The following is a 6,440-nucleotide window of genomic DNA, read 5'->3' on the forward strand; positions in this document are numbered from 1 at the left end:
CCCCAGAAGACAGGGAAGGAGAAATTCGGGCTTGGTCTCCATGGAGGGGTCCACTGTTCCTGACTCTGCTGTGGACAGGAAAGGGTGGCCTTTTCAGCATTTCCAGATCCTTCTGCCTGTGAGTGTGGTGGAAGTGGATAAAGGGGGTGTGCGGACCACTTTGAAGGCACAGACTTCAACATGCAGACATGACTCCTGAGCATATATCATCGCCTGAGAACATAGCCCCAAGCAGGAGCAGGACGTCGTGGCTACTTCTCAGGTAAATGTTCTATCCTGGGTCAGAGGCTGTGTCTGCTTTCCCTTTTAAAATTGGTGGATTTAGAACCAGCATTTACTTCTTCTCTGGTGGCCCTGTTAATAAATTTGTTTTTGACTACTTTCCCCGCTTCAATGATAGTCGCGGTCCTTCAGGATGTTCCTCTCACAACCCAGAGCCTGCTCTCCATGCTGTCCCCTCAGCTTCTCAATACGGCACAAGGGATGCTCACCATGAACTAAGACCTGCAACTAGTGAAAATGTTCCCTCGCCAACATGAGGACGTGTTGGTACCAAGATTCCCATTGAGGGTGGGGTCAGGTCCTGGGATACCAGTGGAAAAGAGGACATTTCATATTTAGGTCCCATCTGGATGTGGCATGTCTGTGCAGGCCAGCGTTTTGTCAGCTGTTCATGGCTGGGCAGATTCACACAAGAATCAGGCAACAAAAGAAAATTCACAGAACTGTTGGGATGTCTGACATCTCCTTTATTCTAGGGTGGGGTGATCCAGGCATGTCACAAGCCACGTGTCAAACTATAGGGAAGTCCTGACTCCCTTATAGGAGTGCCTGTAGGGTGCCAATACAGACCTTCAGGTTATTTAACACAGCTTCATTCTACGCATGCAGGCCCCTACTCAAGCTTATATGAACACTGCTAAGCTATGTTTGCTTGGACATCCGGTTGAGAGCGCCTGACTGACTCCATTTTCCCTACAGCCAGGATTGGGAAAATGTACATGATCATACAATTGCCATATGGCCTGAAAGAACTCCAAGTTCTGAACAGGAAAGACAGCCTTGCTTTCCAGATTGCTTCAGCGACTTACTATTTAAAATACACTAGACTACAGCGTATGGGAGCATTATGTCGCTTGAAATTTGCATGAAGCAACCATTTTCTCATTAGATGCATATTGTGAATGTTTTCCTGAGTTTGTTTTTTTGTTTCGTTTTTTGCAAACTATCAAAACAATGATGCATGCATCAGGCAGCTGCTGTTAATTTAACTCTGCTCACTTGGTTCAGGGGCTGCTAGGTTCCTCCTTTATAATGTTAATATTCATCCTGTTAGCATTAAGTATCTTGTAGGGATTTACTGGGAGATGTGCATAAACCATCATATTTAATCTGAGGACAGCCCCTTCTTTTCAGTTTCTCTTTGTTTATAGTTTGCTTTGGAAAATGGATGTTCTTCTTTCTTCAATGATGATAACAGCTGTTGCTAGTAAGGTTCTAAATCAATCAAACCTGGGTCCCATAAATTTCCATTTTTATTCCACAATCACACATACTCTCTTCTCTGGTATTTTCAGCAAAGAAAACAAGAATCGTATAGAACATATATACTCCCCCCGTAACCATGTGAGTTAATGGTACGTTCATAGCAAGACTGTTGCAATCATTTCATGATGTATACATATATTTACTTTACTGTAACTTGAGTGTTGCACCCACTGACGCAAGAAACAGATGTTCGGAGACTTTCAGGACGTTTACAGAGATGTTACTTTAATGGCCAACTCTTTTAACCTGCGCAGGGGCGGACTCTTGATGTGTCCCGGAGACACGGTGCTCTGAAGAGCTGCAGATGAGAGCCGCGCCGAACGCTCACAGGCTAGCTCTTTTATACAGTGAGAAGCAAGCAAGCAAGTTACAAAAGCGGGAGTTGCTGTTATCTCTGCATAGCTCTGAGCTCTGGGTTCAGGAGGAACTATCTGTCTCCTGTTGATAAGCTTATTTCAGATGACGATTTGTTTCTCTTCCTTATCCATTCTAGTGACCTTCAAGAGGTTTTCTGCTTAGCAATGCTTATAATTGTCTAGCTCTCAACATTGAGCACCTACTGGGTCTGCAGAAATGCAAAACAGGATGCTGGGGGAAGGCTCTTGAATCAAAGAACTTAATGAGAAAGGCAAAAGATACCAAAACATATAGCTGGCATGTGGGAAGGTGAGCTTTTTAAGTGTGGATCCTTTGCCACTCCAAATGTGGTCAGATAGTTGTTAAAATGAGACAGACTGTTGTGTTCTGCCTTATCGTTGGTCAACCTAGACAAGTGACTTGTCAAACAGCAGTGGTGACAGCCCCTTCCTGTCTTTTTGTTTGTAGGAATGGGGGAACTCTACACCTGGGGCTTCGGTCATTCAAGGCTTTGCTCCTGTGATACCTAAACCAAGGGGAGGACAGGGCTGGGAGTGAAGGGCCAGTGACCGAACCACGCTGACATGGGAGGACCCATTGAAGAGCTGCATTCATCCCCTTCTCTAGAACATAATGGTACACTCAGGTCACATAATGGCAGCACTTTCCACCTACCTCCGAAAATTGGGTTTGTCTTAAGGGAGTATTTAGCCAGCACTTATGAATCACCTTTTGGTCTGGCACAGGGTAGAGAAAAAGATAAAATGAAAATCCCTGCTGTGAGCATCTGCACTTAGGAGCGGGCACACTGAGAGGCAGCTCACCTGGAGTTGACCGGTAGCTGCCTGCTCTCACAGCCCCGAGGGCTGGCCTAGCCTGGAGCCTGGTCTCCTGAGGTACCAGCAGGCCCCAAAGAGTGGTGGCTGAAGCCCAGCACAGGGGCCGATTTTCCTTCCTGGAGGGGAGAAGTCCCGGGACCCAGTGGAGAGGATGGCTAAGGCTCTTGTTTCTCTGTAGGTAAATACGGACAGCTCAGCCACGAGCACATGGCCAGCTGTGATCTTCCCTGCCATGTGGAACTTGGTATCAATAGATAAGCAACTCTAAGTAATGGCTGTGAGCTGCAGGCCCTAGAATTCACATGCATGCAGTGGAGAAAGAGGAGAGCTAATATATATAGACAAGGGCATAAAGTAAATGTATGGTAAAAAATTATAAAGCTAACACCTGTGAAACTTCCACCTGGGTCAGTGACCACCAATGCCAGCCCCTCAGAGGCCCTGCATTGGCTCCTCCCCATGACAGCCTTCTGGTGGCTTTCCCTTAAAGCAGCATCCTCAACTTTGTCGACACATAGAAACATCTAGACCTAGAGTTTTGGCCAACAGGTGCCCAAGGCCAGCATCGCAGACAATGAGGGTCCTGGATGTGTGGGTAGATTTGAAAGCTCCTGGTACCCCAGCGCCACCCCAGGTGACTTTGTGGTAGTGCCAACACTGGACCCCTAAAGGCTGTCTTTTGTGACTCACCTTTTCTTCTCGTTTCTTCATTCAACACTGCATGATCCATCTGTGTTGTGCCCTGCATTGTGATATGGTATTCTATTACATGAATATACCTCAATAACGTTGATTGTTAATGGTCTTTTTTTTTTATTATATTGCTTATGCTATTAGTTGTTCCTGCTTTTTCTCACTTTGCCCACTGGCACCAAGCCTCACCCCCTCCCCTCCCTCAGTCAATCCCCATATCGTTGTCTAAATCCATGGGTCATGTTCTTTGGCTAATCCCTTCAACCCACCCCCAACAGCTGTCAATCTGTTCTGTGTATCTACCCCATTTGTTTTGTTCTTTCCTTTGTACATTGGACTCCACATATAAGTGAGATCATGTGGTATTCGCATTTCACTGGCTGGCTTATTTCACTTACATTCATGCTGTCACAATAGGTTAGAGTTCCTTCTTTTTATTGCTGTGTAGTATTCCATTGTGTAAATGTACCATGCTTTTTTATCCATTCATCTACCGATGGGCACAATTCAGGGATATTGAATACATTCACATTGTTGCACAGTCATCACGAACCCTCGTTAACTTTTTCAGCTTGTAAATCTGAAACTCTATACCTGTTAAGTAGTAACTTCTCCTTCTCTCTTCCCCCAAAATTCTGGCAACCACCATTGTGCTTTTTAAAAAGATTTTAATTTTAGGGGGAGAAGAAAGAGGGGGAAACATTAATCAGTTGCCTCATATATGCCCCAACTGGAAACCAAGCCTGCAGCCTAGGCATGTGACCAGGAATTGAACCCGCAGCCTTTCACTTTGTGGGATGACAAGCAACCAAGCCACACTGGTCAGGGCACCATTTTACTTCGTCTTTATGATTGCACAACTCTTTAAGTACCTGATATAAAAGGAATCACACCGTATTTGTCTGTCTGTGACTGGCTATTTCATTTAGTGTAATGTCCTCGAGGTTATTCGTGTTGTAGCATGTGTCAGAATTTTCCTTTTTAGTCCTACATAATCCTCCCACTTTATGCATATTTCACATTGTGCTCACATACTCATCAGTTAATGGATGCTTGGGTTGTTCTCATGTATAAACTAATGTGCATAATGCTGTTATAAGCATGGGTGTGGAAACACCTCTTTAAGGCCGTTTTCACTTCTCTTTTGAGTGTATACCAGAAGTGGAATCACTGAGTCATGTGATTGCATTTATAATTTTTTGAGGGGCCTCTATGCTATTTTATATACTGTGGCTATACCATTTTACATTCCCATCAACAGTATACACAAGGATTCTAATTTCTCCACATCCTCATCAAGACTTGTTTTCTGGTTTTTTGATAACAGCTATCCTAATGGGTATGAAGTGGTATCTCATAGTCCCGATTTGCATTTCTCTCATGATCAGTGATGTTCAGCGTCTTTACCTGTGCTTATTGGCCATTTGTATATCTTCTTTGGAGAAATGTCTATTCAAGTTCTTTGCCCATTTTTTTGAAATGGGTTGGATTTTGTTGTTGAGTTTCAGGAGTTCTGTATGTATTCTAGATAGTAATCGTTCATCAGATATGTGATTTGGAATATTTTCTGCCATTGACTTTTTTTTTTTTTACCCCCAGAGGGAAGTGTGAATGCAGTCCCCCACTTCCACAAATTATGCAGTCAAGTTCCTCCCATTTGGGGAAATCATGGGTCAGCACACCTGGAGTGCAATGGAGGAGCCTTGCCATGGAAAAACCACCTCCCTTATCATGGTATCTCTCCTGCCAGACAAGTATTGTGACTTGAGTTTTTATTGTTGATAGTCTTTTTTTTTTCCTTCCTTACTCCTCACATGAGGACATGCTTGTTGATTTTAGAGAAGGGAAGGGAGGAATAAAGGCAGGGAGAGAAACACTGATCTGTTGCCTCCCACATGCCCCACGGGGGATCTAACCCGCAACCTAGGCACGTGCCCTGACCAAGAATTGAATCTGTGACCTTACAGTTTACAAGATAATACTCCAACCAACTGAGCCACAACTGCCAGGGTGATAGTGTCTCTTGATGTAAAAAAAATTAATATTCATATAAGTCCCATTTGTCTATTTTTCCTTTTTTGGGGGGTGGGGGGAGAGTGCAAACATGGTCCCCACTACCACAAATTCCGCAGTTGAGTTTCCCACATTTGGGGAAATAGCAGGGGTCGGCACATCTGGAGTGCAATGGATAAGTCTCGTCCTGAGAAAACCACCTTCGTGATCATGGTATCTCCCCTGCCAGGTAAGTATCCATTTGTCTATTTTTTCTTTCATTGTCTGTGCCTTTGTGGCCACCCAGTTTCCCAGCACTGTTTGTTAAAAAGACTGTACTTTCACCAGCTAATGGTCATGTAACCCATGTCAAAGTATTTTTCCCACTGACCCATATGTCTATAATTAAGCCACTTTGATTACTGTAGTTCTGTAGTAGGTTTTGAAAAATTAAGCAAGTGTGAGGCCTCCAGTATTGTTCCATTAAAACTGTTTTGGCTGCTAGGGTCCCTTGCAATGCCATCGTAATTTTGATAGGGATCGCATTGGTCAGTTCAGGGAGTATTACCAACTTAGCTATATTAATCTTCCAATTCAAGACACAGGATGCCTTTCTATTTATTCAGTCTTTAATTTCTTTCAGCAATTATTTGTAGGCTTCAGTGTATAAGTCTTTAACCTCCCTGCCTCTGTTGCTGGCTGTAAGGGAAGAGGCCTGCCTACCTACCAGCCTCACATTATAGTCTAGCCTAATCTAGTTGAAGCTAGTATAATCTAGTCTGTCTTGGCAACCTGACTGGCTCTGGAGGGAAGAGGGTTATCTAACCTCATACTCTAGTGTAGTCGTCTAGTATATCTTGCCTTTGTGGTTGGCTCCAGGGGAAGAAGCCTACCTATCAGACTCACATTGTAGTCTAGACTAGTCTAGTCAATTGGAGCCTACTCTAGTCTAGTCTAGTCTAATACATGTTGGCTCTGTGACCAGTGCTTGGGGAAGAGGCCTACCTTTGA

General features: G+C 44.1%; 2 non-coding genes across 2 annotated transcripts; both read right to left on the bottom strand.

Annotated features, from left to right (window-relative positions):
• Positions 1-5,034: 5,034 nt before the first annotated feature.
• LOC112321294 (U1 spliceosomal RNA) lies at positions 5,035-5,195 on the bottom strand. The gene has a single exon (XR_002976523.2). It is a non-coding gene; the product is annotated as a U1 spliceosomal RNA (small nuclear RNA).
• A 330-nt stretch (positions 5,196-5,525) lies between these two features.
• LOC112321293 (U1 spliceosomal RNA) lies at positions 5,526-5,687 on the bottom strand. The gene has a single exon (XR_002976522.1). It is a non-coding gene; the product is annotated as a U1 spliceosomal RNA (small nuclear RNA).
• Positions 5,688-6,440: the final 753 nt, after the last annotated feature.

Source organism: Desmodus rotundus, chromosome 12, assembly GCF_022682495.2.
Source record: "Desmodus rotundus isolate HL8 chromosome 12, HLdesRot8A.1, whole genome shotgun sequence".
NCBI classification, from domain to species: Eukaryota; Metazoa; Chordata; class Mammalia; order Chiroptera; family Phyllostomidae; genus Desmodus; species Desmodus rotundus.